The sequence below is a fragment of the Schistocerca gregaria genome, chromosome 4, assembly GCF_023897955.1.
Source record: "Schistocerca gregaria isolate iqSchGreg1 chromosome 4, iqSchGreg1.2, whole genome shotgun sequence".
Lineage (NCBI taxonomy): Eukaryota > Metazoa > Arthropoda > Insecta > Orthoptera > Acrididae > Schistocerca > Schistocerca gregaria.
In genome coordinates, this window is record NC_064923.1 from 482,224,405 (window position 1) to 482,239,581 (window position 15,177).

A 15,177-nucleotide genomic window follows, 5' to 3' on the forward strand; every position below is an offset into this window, starting at 1 on the left:
GCTCTGGAGTACGTCCCCATTCGGATCTCCAGGAGGGTCTGACAAAAATGACGTAACGATGAGAAAAGAGTGAATAACTAAGAGAGGGTAACATTCTACGAGTCTCAGCATAGACTGTCAGAAGTCTGAGCTTGGTAGAGAACATGTTGTTGTTGTTGTGGTCTTCAGTGCTGAGACTGGTTTAATGCAGCTCTCCATGCTACTCTACCCTGTGCAAGGTTCTTCATCTCCCAGTACCTACTGTAGCCTACATCCTTCTGAATCTGCTTAGTGTATTCATCTCTTAGTCTCCCTCTACGATTTTTACCCTCCACGCTGCCTTCCAATGCTAAATTTGTGATCCGTTGATGCCTCAGAACATGACCTACCAACCGGTCCCTTCTTCTGGTCAAGTTGTGCCACGAACTTCTCCCCAGTCCTATTCAATACTTCCTCATTAGTTATGTGATCTACCCATCGAATCTTCAGCATTCTTCTCTAGCACCACATTTCTAAAGCATCTATTCTCTTCTTGTCTAAACTATTTATCGTCCATGTTTCACTTCCATACATGGCTACACTCCATACAAATACTTTCAGAAACGACTTCCTGACACTTAAATCTATACTCGATGTTAACAAATTTCTCTTCTTCAGAAACGCTTTCCTTGCCATTGCCAGTCTACATTTTATATCCTCTCCACTTCGACCATCATCAGTTATTTTGCTCCCCAAATAGCAAAACTCCTTTACTACTGTAAGTGTCCTTTACTACTTTAAGTATCTCATTTCCTAATCTAATTCCCTCACCATCACCAGACTTAATTCGACTACATTCCATGATCCTCGTTTTACTTTTGTTGATGTTCATCTTATATCCTCCTTTCTATACACTGTCCATTTCGTTCAACTGCTCTTCCAAGTCCCTTGCTGTCTCTGACAGAATTAAAATGTCATCGGATAACCTCAAAGTTTTTATTTTTTCTCCATGGATTTTAATACTTACCCCGAGTTTTTCTTTTGTTTCCTTTACTGCTTGCTCAATATACAGATTGAATAACATCGGGGTTAGGCTACAACCCTGTCTCACTCCCTTCCCAACCACTGCATCCCTTTCATGCCCCTCGACTCTTATAACTGCCATCTGGTTTCTTTACAAATTGTAAATAGCCTTTCGCTTCCTGTGTCTTACCCCTGCCACCTTTAGTATTTGAAAGAGTGTCTTTCAGTCAACATTGTCAAAAGCTTACTCTAAGTATACAAATGCTAGAAATGTAGGTTTGCCTTTCCTTAAACTTTCTTCTAAGATAAGGCGTAAGATCAGTATTGGCTCAAGTGCTCCAACATTTAGAGAATCTAGAAACTGAAATGTAAAAGCTAAATCTAGACGCATTGGGGGCAGTGAAGTTTAGGGGTGAGAACGTAGGGATTTAATGTCTTAATATCAGTATCAATAGAAAATAGTGTAACAAGCATAGGATTCGTAATGAATAATAAAATGGCTCAGTGTGTTATTCAATGTCGTGACTATTCTCATCAGACGCAAGAGCAAACCAACGACCATAATAGTTCAGATATATAAGCCGACGTCACAGGAGATAGAAAAACTGTATGCGGCTATTGAATAGTTAGTTTATTATGTAAAAGGAGATTATAATCTAAGAATCGTGGGAGAGTGGAACGCGGTAGTACGTGAAGCAATAGAAGACAGGGTTATAGCAGAACATGAGATTAGTACAAGCAATGAAAGAGGAAAAAGAATTAATTAACATCTTCAACAAATTTCAGGTAATAATAACCAATACACGGGTAGATTCCACCTAAAACTCATCACTGTCAGACAGAAATAAAGATACTGGGTTTCACGGCATATACTCAGACAACAATTCTGCAATGACGAAAACAGTCGCGCGGAAGAACTAATGTGGAAAGAAGTGGGATACTGAAGTACTGAGAAATGATTAGATGCGTTTGAAGTTCCACAAGGGGTAGATACTACACTCCTGGAAATGGAAAAAAGAACACATTGACACCGGTGTGTCAGACCCACCATAATTGCTCCGGACACTGCGAGAGGGCTGTACAAGCAATGATCACACGCACGGCACAGCGGACACACCAGGAACCGCGGTGTTGGCCGTCGAATGGCGCTAGCTGCGCAGCATTTGTGCACCGCCGCCGTCAGTGTCAGCCAGTTTGCCGTGACATACGGAGCTCCATCGCAGTCTTTAACACTGGTAACATGCCGCGACAGCGTGGACGTGAACCGTATGTGCAGTTGACGGACTTTGAGCGAGGGCGTATAGTGGGCATGCGGGAGGCCGGGTGGACGTACCGCCGAATTGCTCAACATGTGGGGCGTGAGGTCTCCACAGTACATCGATGTTGTCGCCAGTGGTCGGCGGGAGGTGCACGTGCCCGTCGTCCTGGGACCGGACTGCAGCGACGCACGGATGCACGCCAAGACCGTAGGATCCTACGCAGTGCCGTAGGGGACCGCACCGCCACTTCCCAGCAAATTAGGGACACTGTTGCTCCTGGGGTATCGGCGAGGACCATTCGCAACCGTCTCCATGAAGCTGGGCTACGGTCCCGTACACCGTTAGGCCGTCTTCCGCTCACGCCCCAACATCGTGCAGCCCGCCTCCAGTGGTGTCGCGACAGGCGTGAATGGACGGACGAATGGAGACGTGTCGTCTTCAGCGATGAGAGTCGCTTCTGCCTTGGTGCCAATGATGGTCGTATGCGTGTTTGGCGCCGTGCAGGTGAGCGCCACAATCAGGACTGCATACGACCGAAGCACACAGGGCCAACACCCGGCATCATGGTGTGGGGAGCGATCTCCTACACTGGCCGTACACCTCTGGTGATCGTTGAGGGGACACTGAATAGTGCACGGTACATAAAAACTGTCATCGAACCCATCGTTCTACCATTCGTAGACCGGCAAGGGAACTTGCTGTTCCAACAGGACAATGCACGTCCGCATGTATCCCGTGCCACCCAACGTGCTCTAGAAGGTGTAAGTCAACTACCCTGGCCAGCAAGATCTCCGGATCTGTCCCCCATTGAGCATGTTTGCGACTGGATGAAGCGTCGTCTCACGCGGTCTGCACGTCCAGCACGAACGCTGGTCCAACTGAGGCGCCAGGTGGAAATGGCATGGCAAGCCGTTCCACAGGACTACATCCAGCATCTCTACGATCGTCTCCATGGGAGAATAGCAGCCTGCATTGCTGCGAAAGGTGGATATACACTGTACTAGTGCCGACATTGTGCATGCTCTGTTGCCTGTGTCTATGTGCCTGTGGTTCTGTCAGTGTGATCATGTGATGTATGTGACCCCAGGAATGTGTCAGTAAAGTTTCCCCTTCGTGAGACAATGAATTCACGGTGTTCTTATTTCAATTTCCAGGAGTGTACATTAATGAATACTAGAGTAGGCAGTCCAGAACGCAGGGAGCTGACGTCTCTAAAATGGAAAGTAACTTAAGGTGTCTTTACACGATACGAGTATAATTGAGTTTTTTATTTTCAATTACTAGTTCATATCTAAATCTTCATATGTTGTGAAGAAGATGTTGTCATTCAGACATTCTTTTAATTTGTTTTTAAAAGCTGATTGTTTATCTTTCATACTTTTAATGCTATTTGATAAGTGACAAAAGACTTTTTGGCAGCATAATTCACTCCTTGGTGTCCCAAAGTCAGATTTAGCCCACAACAGTGAAAATCATCCATTCTTCTAGTGTTGTAGGTATGCACTTTGCTCTTAGTTTTGGACTGGGGTGGCTTATTACTAACAAATTTCATAAATGAATGTATCGATTGTGAAGGTACTGTGAATATCCCTACTTCCTTCAATAAATGTCTACAACGTGATTTTGGATGAGCTCCTGCTATTACTCTGATTAAGACGCTTTTCTGCTATGAACATTTTTTCTCTTAATGATGAATTAACCCCAGATATGATGTCATATTAAAGCAGTGAATGAAAAAACTTACATCAGGCTAATTTACTGATACGTTCATCACTAAAGTTCGAAATAACCATAACAACATAAATAGCTGAACTCTAATGTTTCAGCAAATCAAAAACGTGTTTCTTCCAACTCAGTTTCTAATCAATGCACACACCCAGAAATTTTTAACATTGTGTCTTAACAATGGACTTCTCTTCAAAGTCTATATTTATCAATGGTGTTGTGCCATTTACTGTACAGAACTATATATAATGTTCTTTCTCAAAATTTAGTGAAAGCAGAGAAGCACTTGATAATTTTCTGAAAGACATTATTTACTATTTCCTCAGCTAATTCTTGTTTGTTGGGTGTAATTACTATACTTCTAGCATCAGCAAACACAACTAGCTTTGCATCTTCATGAACACAAACTGACAAGTCATTAATATATATTAAGAGCAATTAGGGATCCAAGACTGAACCCTGTGGGGCATCATTCTTGATACCTTCCCAGTTAAAGACTATATTGATTTCTAAAGATTTTCTGTACTGCTACTTTAAACATTCTGCATTCTTCCAGTTAAATATCAATTTCATCATTTGTCTCACTCGTACCATAATAATTAAGCTTATCTAGGAGAATTTCGTGGTTCACACAGTAAAAGGTTTTGGGAGTTCAGAAAAAATCCCAGTGAGTGATATTCGATTATTCAGAGCATTTAATATTTGATCAGTTAAAGCATGTTTAGCATTTTTTGTTGAAAAGTCTTTATGAAAACCAAACTGACATTTGGTTAGTGCTTTATTTTTACAGATACGTGAAGCAACTCTTAAACAAATCACTTTTTCAAGAATTTCACATTAAGATGTCAGAAATGGTATTGTGCAGTATTTGTTAGCATCGGACATATCCCCCTTTTTATGCAATGGTTTAACAACAGCATATTTCATTCTATCTGGAAAAATGCCCTGTTTCAGTGAGCTACTACATATGTGACAGATTCCTATTTATCTATTGGGAACAAGCTTTCAGTATTCTGTTAGAAATGTCATCAATTCCGAGAGAGATTTTACTTTTGAGTGAATTTATGATTTTCTTAATTTCAGTAAGAGAGATGAGATGAATTTCAGTTTTACCAAATTGTGTAGGTACTGCCTCTTTCATATAGAGCCATGCATTTTGTAATGAACAGCTGGATCCTATTTTCTCTACAACTTTTAAAAAGGATTATTACAAATATTTTATAATTCTAAACTTTGTTAACAAACTTTTCATAGAGTTTGATATAAATACAGTCTTTCTGTGCTCTTGGTTGCCCTGTTTCCCTTTTAACGTTATTTCAGAGGGTTTTAATTTTATTATCAAAGGTGCTGACCTCAGGCATTATGCACATACTTATGGAGCTTTTAGTAACTTTTCTTAATGCAGCAGAGTAATTTTTTAATGTTTGACTGTTTCTGCATCACTTTTCCTTCTAGCTTTAAGATATATATTCCTTTTCTGTTTACAAGATATTTTTATCCCTTCAGTAAGCCACTGCTTTTTAGATGGCTTCACACAACTATGTTTCACTGTTTTCTTAGGGAAACTCTTTTCAAGTACACACACAAAGGTATCATGAAATAGGTTATATTTTAAAATAGCATAAGAGCCCCTTTACACCTCATCAATGTCGAACTGCTGCAACCTTTCCCTGAAACTTGCAATCGTTAAATCGTTAACTGAATGCACTATATAGAAAGACTGTTTCCCATTAGTGTATGGAGCTATGTCATATACTGTAACTAGCTGTGCATCATGACCAGACACCATACTTAACAGGAAACGTTTTTATTTTATTAAATTTATCTGGTCTATAAAAACATTATCTGTCAGTGTGCTGCTTTCTGTACTATCAGAGTAAGAAAATCAATAACTGATTTCAGATTGAAAGAACAGAGTAATACTTCAAACCCATTCGTTCTATCAGACTCCATCAAAATACTACATTGAAATCGTCACAAACAATAATTTGTTTCCCTCTGTCTGACAGACAGCACAACAAGGAATCCAAGTATTTCAGAAGCAGCTGAAAATTTCCCAGTGGAGACCTATACCAACTACAATTACAGAAGTACCGTTACTTAGTTTAAGCTCACAGGCGTATACTTTTATAAGTTGCTCTAAACATTTTTTTAGTTTCTAAATTTGCACACTATGATAAATTTTTACGTATGTGGAAACTCCTCCTCTCTCCACGGTGTCTGTACTTACATAATGTGAAAGCTTACATCCTCCTACATTTACCTTTTCCATACCTGTGACTATATGACAGCTATAACTGCGAAAAAACGTTGGATAAAAATACTTCGGTTGATCGACGAAACAATGAGGATGTCTAGGGAAAGACAGAAATATAATGTAAATCACATAGAAATGAAATGAATCAAATAATTAACAAGTTAAGAAAGCCAAAGCGGGATGGCTGCAGAAAAAAATGTGACAGAATGGAAAAAAATGGTTGTCTAAACGACTGTTTCAGAATATATGAAAGTGAAAACAACCTTAGATGAAATTGAAATCAAGGGTGCAGCATTATGGGCGTAAGACGAATTTCACTATTAAACATAGAGGAAGGAGGGAATATGAGGAAAGAGTTCACTGAAGACCTTAACGACAGAAACGAGTTTCCTGATGACGTGACACAAGACGAAATTGGAGTCGATATGGAGGAGACAGGAGGTCCAGACTTAAAGTCTGAGTTTAGCAGACTTGCAGACACATAAGCTTAAAGTACTAAAATGCATTCGAAATTTCTAAAATTATTGGCATAAGCAGTGACTGAACAACAATTCAAGATGGTGTGTAGAATCTAGGAGACAAGAGACACACCATGAGAATTTCGGAAAAATGTCAGTTATACATGCCGAAAACAGTAAAGGCAGATAAGTACGACAACTGTAGAATAATCAGCTTAACGTTTCATGCAGGAAAGTTGCTGATGAGAAAATTCAGGACCTGTTCGCTGAAAATTGGATTAAAAATAGAATAAGACAGGGATTAAGAAGAAATTACAGGACATGTTGAAAAGAATGAATACTGTAAAGAGTGTAGAAAATGGAGTGTGATTATAACATTACGTCTACATCTACATAAATACTCTGGAAATCGCATTCAGGTGCCTAGCAGAGGGTTCATTGAATCACCTTTAGAATAATCCTCTATTATTCTAATCACGTACAGCTCGCGTAAAAAACTAACACCTATATGTCTCTGTGTGGGCCCTGATTTCCTTTATTTTATTATGATAGTCGTTTCTCCCTATGTAGGTCACCGTAAACAAAATATTTTCGCATTCGGAGGACAAAATTGGTGGTTGAAATTTCGTGAGAATATTCGGACGCAACGAAAATCGCCTTTGGTTTAATGATGTCCAGCCCAAACCCTGTATATCATTCCAGTGACACTCTCTCCCTACTTCACGATAATACTAAACATGCTACCCTTCTCTGAACTTTCTCGATGTACTCCGACAATCCTGCCTGGTAAGCACCCCAATTCGCGCTGCAGTATTCTAAGAGAGGACGGACAAACGTAGTGTAGGCAGTCTCTTTAGTAGATCTGTTACATTTTCTAAGTGTCCTGCCAATAAAATGCAGACTTTGCTTAGCCTTCCTCATAATATTTCTTATGTGTTCCTTCCAATCTGAGAAGTTTGTAATTGTAATTCCTAGGTATTTAATTGAATTTGTGACCTTTAGATTTGACTGATTTATCGTGTAACCGAAGTTGAACAGATTCCTTTTGGCACTCATGTGGATGACCTTACACTTTTCGTTATTTAGGATCAATTGCCAATTTTTCACCATACAGATGTCTCTTCTAAATCATTTCGCAACATGTTTTGATCTTCTGATGACCGTATCAGTCGATAAATGACAGCATCGTCTGCATGCAATCTAAGACAGCCGCCCAGATTGTCTCCTAAATCGTTTATATAAATAAAGAAGAGAGAGGATCCTGTAATACTACCTTGGAGAACGCCAGAAATCACATGTGTTTTACTCGACGGACGTTCATGACTTTTTTATGGTAATGTTGCGACATAACTAGCCCTGGTATGGCTGATCCGCCTCAGACATTACACAAAACTTATTTAATTGATCCTAATTGATTAATGTCCTTAGATAAAGTATTTAGAGTCAGTGTGGTAAAGATTAATCCTAGCCATGTGCGATTATTAGGATACTATCAAGACATTTATTATAAAAAACTAAGTAAGTTGCAAATAGAACCTGCACATTTACAACATTCAGTTAATTCTACTGGTTAGACTAAATTTAAGAATGGCTCAACAGCTACCTTATACCCAAAAATCGCCCCCCCCCCCATTTCCATTTTCGTGACAGGAACACTTAAATGCTTGATACTGTCTGGCCTCTTTGTTAGTCAAAACTTCCACCCTCATTGGTACTGACAATAGAGAGTTCAGAGAATAATCTAGAGGAACTGAGGACATTGCCGTTAGTTCCTTATTTATCAAGCCATGGCTCGTGTATCACCACAAATAGTCAAGTGAAGAGCGTGCCTGCCACATCAACCTGGGGAAGCCTGCAGTCGGCGTAGAGATGAAGCATGATATGCAATGTGAATTTAACTGTGCGGAGAAGTTTGGTTTCATCAGCGATCTCCTACGTTCGTAGTTACTCAAGTACAGCATGCATTCATTGACTCAAGTGTGAGATCATAAGTGAGCCTTCAGAACGCCTAAAGCTCCACAGAAAATCAGAAATTTATCCCTCTGCTCACAGAAAAACCAAATGATTCTGCTTCAAGAGGCACAATAAGCACTTTCTCAGACTTACTGGGCGCTTTATCAGCAATGTTGCAAGCAAATAATAGATACTGCAGTGATATATATCGGTTGGACACCCACCACAGATTTCTTCCCATTCTTTCTAGACATAAAGCCACTGGCCAACCCAGAGCAGTTCATGAAAAATGTTCTAGAAGTTTCTCAAATAATTTAAACCAACATAATCCCGAAGGGTTTAGCCAGTCACAGATCCTCCAAGAAACAGCATCAAGAAAGTGCTACACCTTCTCTGTGGGAAGGATTCTTAACCACTGACTCCGGGGCGCCTGTGCGGCGGCAGGAAACTCATTCTGACGGGATGGGAAAAACTGCAGGTAGTTCTTGTTGGATGGTTCTTTACTGCCTCCTTTCAATTTCGCCCGCACCACTGACAACTGGAGGCAGCGCTTGCTAGGGTGAAAAAATTCTGCTCTTTGGCCAGTGAGAGAAAAATTCCAGCTCGCTTCAAACTGCATGAAGGCCAACGATTTCTCTTTCTACCCTAGCTGGCATAAAAATTACATTGTAAGGCATGCAGAACTACAGACGTTTGGTTGAAGCTGTCCAGTGTCAACCAATATGATGAATAAACTGATAACGCACCTAACATTCGAACCCAAATGTTGTAAATATGTTAATCTAGTCGACCCGAATCGAGTAAGGAGGCAAAAAATCGTAGCCTTACAAGAATAAACCAAATAAAGGTGAAGGCAAAAATGAATATCAGCAGTGAAATTAGAGAACAACTTAGCATCGTAGTTCAGGAACTCTGTTACAATGGATACAAAACAATACATGATGGATGAATCATGGAGGACTGAAAACGCAGCTTAACACATGGGAAGACGCATACCAGGCCAAAAGAAGTCAAGTAGTATTAAACATTGGCTTTAATTTGAGGAAGAAAATTCTGAGAATGTGCATTTAGAGTTCAGCATTATTTGGCAGTGAGTCATGGAGTGCGGGAAAACAAAAGCAGAAGAGAATAGAAGCATTTGAAATTAGGTGGTGAAAGAGGATGTTTAAAATTAGATGGAGTGATAAGATAAAGAAAGACAATGTCCTCCGACAATCGGCGAAAAGAAGAACATGTGGGAAACACTGCCAAGGATGAGGATCAGGATAATAGGATATGTGTGAAGACATAAGAAAATCACTTCCATTGGACTAGAGGGAGTTGCAATGAGTGAAAACTGTAGGAGAAGGTAGTGACTGGAAGACTGGAATACGTGCGTCAAGTAATTGAGGACGTAGGGTGCCATTACTGTCCTGAGATGAAGAGATTAGCAAAAGAATGGAATTTGTAGCAGGCCACATGAAATCACTCAGAAGACTGCACATTTATTGAGTATTCCCATAGACGACTTCTACTTTTTCCCATAGACTCTGTCATTTGATAGTATCACAGCTATGGAAGACATCCTGTGAGCAGAAAATTATGCAGAAATTTCATAACAGAAGGAAGCTCACGAGTATAGGATGGTGGAAGATGCCATAGTTTTTCAATCTACATGAAATTAGATGAACAGCCTCTGCACAAAAACGTCACATAATTCACTACCTGATGCTTTCAGCACGGTCATAGCTGCATCTGTAATAGGATGTCGATGTAGCCACGCTTCAATATCTGACCTAGTGCCCAGAAGAGAACAGGCAGTAGCGGCTTGCTCTTGCCACATTACTTACAGGTTCTACCTAACCTGAAAGCATATGGCTTGTAATAGCTATAATTATTAGTCTGCAGACGATGTAAATATTGATGTAATATCGTTCAGTGCATCGTCCTCAGTCACAAATAAAACATCTGTATTTATGAGATTTACACCCTGCGTGTATGATGAAGTCATAACGTTAGTGTCCAAAAGATCGAGGTTAGATGCCAAAATAAATCTGATACCGTCATCAGTTTTATTATATAGTTTGCTGTCAAGAGCTACAAAATAAAAGTTCTACGGGTGATATGACTGGTTTCTTTTACACGAAATTTAGTCATTGTCTTCAGCAATCTACTTTCCTTTTATCCCTCTTTAGTGATTGGAGAAATTTTTTACGTATCAGTTCTTTTCTGTTGCGCTGCTTTTAAACGTTGTAGAGTTTTCTGGTCTGTCAACACCGATGCAGTTTCTCCACCTTTCCTGTGGTGGTTCCAAAATTAGTATCGGCGCAATCTCTTGAAACGAAGCACAGGTCACTTCTTTAGCTGTAATATTTGCATTAGATGCAGTTTCTGTGCTCATGGACCCATTAGGTGTGTTGGGTTTTCAGTTTCCATGAACAACCGAAATGTTGGTTTTCTTAGAATGGTTCTCCACAAATATGGCATCAGAAATAGAAAATGCTTCCTTTGGAATTTTCTGTAGCGTTAGTGGATAAACTCCACGGGCTTCAAATCCACTAGGTCATTTGATTGGGCTGAACTTTTTAGGCACTGCTTCTTCAGCAAAGTTGCAAACTGGGTTCTTCTCACTTTCCTGCCCGGAGGAAATGCCGTCGATATCCACATTGCCTTATAGAAGATGTGCTTCAGGGATTCAAAGAAGCAGCACTCTTGTGGCTGTAGGAAATGGATCGAATGAGAATGGAAGAAAACCAACATGACATCATGGCTATCCGCCAGTTCCATCATCTCAGTATCAGAAGTATGAGATGTATGGTCATCTAGGAGCAATAAAATCTTACCTCCTCTTTTCCCAGGAATGAAGTGTTCCTTCAACCACAACCTGAATGTTGCCAATTTGATACATTCAAATGTTTCCTACGTAAAAACACTAGACCCATTCAGAAGAGAGACATTCCACTCGATCTTCTTATTCTCCATTTCAAAAGACAAGCAGGGAGAAAAATATGTCTTCAATACTACGACACGCTATCACTGCAACAGCTTCCCCCTCCTCTGCATATGTTATTTGTTTACTAATGGGGAACCCTTTCCGCAATGGTCTATATATACACCAAACTCATGCATATTAAATATATGGCCTCCTATGTCAATTAAACTATTATGGAAGATAACATTCTCTAATAAACTTAAATAATTTCCAACGTATTGTCCGTTGAGCGCCATTGCTGCATCGATGGAAAGACCTTGCGGCCTCCACTTCACATGACCAGTATAACTTGTTAATTACAACTGTAACAGTCGCTGCGTGCCATGTGAGCATCCTTGTTGAATTGATGAAAAATTATATTCGCTCCGACAAATTGAAATGCGAGTTTTCGCAAACGTTCTCCAGTATCAGGACATGCGGGAGCCTGTGTTCTCTTTATGTTCGATAGAAGTTGTTCCTAGTTTCAGTTCCAAGGTAACCTAACAAAGATAACAAAATATTTTTTTACTGAAAATGGCGTGTTTTAATTGATGATAATTATCATTTAAACTAATTATTGACAATAATTTATTATTATTATCAGCACTCTCTTTTTATTTTATTGTGCACTTTTGTTTATTTTCATGGCATCAACTGCAAATAAATAAATTAAGAGAATTTATTACGAGTGTCCACCTTACCCCAGAGGAAATGTGGAGTCTCTCTTAGGTATCGTGTTGAGTTGCAACTTGAAATACACTGTCGACAAAAATCACAACATTAAGGAGTTGTGTGACATAAAAAAAATAGTCGGCTTGAGTGTTTGTACATCCGAAAGATGATTTCTATTCAGATTTCGTACCAGTCACGTAAGATTGGCGCCACTATGAGGATTCAAATGAGGTTTGCTCTAAATATACGCAGAAACGGTCCTTGAGATAGGACGTGGTGAGTTAATCAAGAATGTCTTTAAGGGGACAAAACGCCACTATCAACGGCACACTGAGTTTGAACGAAGTAACTTGTACTGAACTTGAAGAGAATACAGGCTCCCGCATTTCCTGCTACTGGAGAACGTTTGCGAAGATCCGCATTTCAATTTTCGAAACGAACAGTATTCCTCATCCATTCAACAAGGATGCTCACATGGCACGCTGCGCCTGTTGCAGTTATAATCGAGAAGATATCCTGGTCTTGTGAAGATGAAGATCCAAGGTATTTCTGTCCATCGATGGGGTAATGACTCTCAACAGAGAACACGTTGGAAATTGTTCGAGATTCTTAGAGAACGTTCCCTTCCAGAATAATTTAACTGACATATCAGGACTTTATTATGAACACCTCAATGACTTTGAACGAGATAATGTAATAGGGCCACGAGAACCTGGATAGCCCTTCCACGATACTGGAGAAAGACTCGGCAGGAATGTATCCACTAAACCTGACTCCTGACTATGGTGGTAACGGGAATCTACAGTCGTAAGAAGAATGGGCTTCGGACGGCCACGCCACACTACCAAGAAGAAAGACTATCGTGTTCGGCGTATAGCGCTGGTTCATCGTACTGCATCTGCAGTAGCGATTTGAGCAACAGTTGGTACCACAGTGACACAATGAAATGTTACAGATCGGTTACTTCACAGACAGCTCTGAGGCAGATACCCTGTAGCGTGGATTCCATTGACCCAAAACCACCACCATTTGTGACTTCGGTGGTTTCTAGCTAGAGCTAATTGGAGAACAGGATGGAGGTCTGTTGTGTTTTCTGATCAAAGCTTGTTCCACCTCGGTGCCAATGATGGCCCTGTATTGGTTAGAAGGAGGCCAGTTGAGGACCTGCAACCAAACGTGCCTACATGGTAGACCCACCTGACCTACACCATGATTTATGTCTGGGGTGCGATTTCGTATGAGAACAGGAGCAGTCTCCTCGTTGTCCCTCGCATCCTGATTACAACTTTGTACATCACTCTGGAGATTCGAACTGTGGTGCTGCCTTTCATGAACAGCATTACAGGGGGTGTTTTCCATCGAGATAACGCTCTACTATACACCGTTGTTGAAACCTAACATGAATGTTTTTGCTGCTCGTTTGACTGGCAGCAATTTAAGCAGTGCTCTTCTGCACCTGTCTGACCACATCTTCGGAAAAAAAACATACAAAAATTTATTGCTACCTAGAATACATATGCCACTGCTACCTGTTTCACACACAGAAATTTCGTCTTTCGTTTTTTAATCAGAATGAAGTTACAAAATCGAAGAAACTCATTCCTGACAGAGAACGCTCTTATATACAAACTAGACAATACGTCAGTGCTTTGCTGTTGATATATAAATGGGAACTGGATGTACGTCCTGATCTCCATCTCTCTGTCCATCTCCTCCTCATCATCTCTTTCTCCATCCCCTCCTTCCCCTCTCTGTCCATCTTAGGCCTTGTAATTGCCAATAGGACGGACCTTACTGACAATTTCAATACAGAAACGGAGGTTAGCGTTAATGATGTCATTATAATAACTACGTTACGAAAGCTAATAAATCAGTCAAGACGGCAAGGAGAGTGTTTCTGCTAGACATAGGGGATAAGCAGTTGTTAGCATCTCAGTTAGAGAGTGATTTGACTCACTTATTTCCAGTAAGATGGATGTAGAAGAATTGTGGGCAGAGTTCAAGCAGATTATAAATCGTAGTCTGGAGAGCTAAATGCTTAGTAACTGGGCAAAGGATGCAAAAGATCCGCTAACATTTAACAATGAAAATGGGAAGATGCTGAGGAAGCAGAGGCTGTTGCACTCTCGGTTCAAAAGAGGACGCAGAAATGAGGACGAGCCAAGGTAAGTAGAGACCCGAGAGTCTGTGAAAAGATCTGCATATAGCAACCAGAGTCGTACCTTAGCAAAAGATATGGCAGAGAGCCCAAGAAAATTCTGATCCTACGAGTATGTAAAATTGCTGAGCGGGTCTTATTGACGAGTCTGCTGCGGCAGTTGAAAATGGCAACGTGAAACCCAAAGTTTTAAATTTCACCTTCAAGAAATCGTTCACGCAGGGGAATCATACAAACACACTGTTGTTTAACCATCGGATAGACTCCCGTATGGATGACATAGTAATAAGCATCCATAGCGTAGAGAAACAACTGCAATATTTGAAAGCAAGTAAGTTACCAGCTCCAGATGGAATCTCAATTTGGTTTTACAAAGAGTGCTCTGCAGCATTGGTCCCTTGCCTAGCTTGCATTTATGGTGAATCTCTCGCCCAGCTCAAAGTCCTAAACGACCGGAAGAAAGAATGGACCCGCAAAATCACAGACAATATTCCTATCTTCGGTTTCCTGCAAAATTCTTGAACATATTCTCCTTTGGAGTATAACAAATTTTCTTGAGACTGAGAAGCTTATGAACACTATTCAACATGGTTTTAGGAAACACCGCTCGTGCGAAGCTCAGCTTACCCCTTTTGTCCGAACATTTATTAGACTATTGAGTAAAATTTTGAAGTAAATCGGTCAAGAACTTTCCAAGATTTTGGCTAACAACTCTCCCCTGTTATACATAAATTTATGTATTATACAGGGCGAAAAGTATTTAA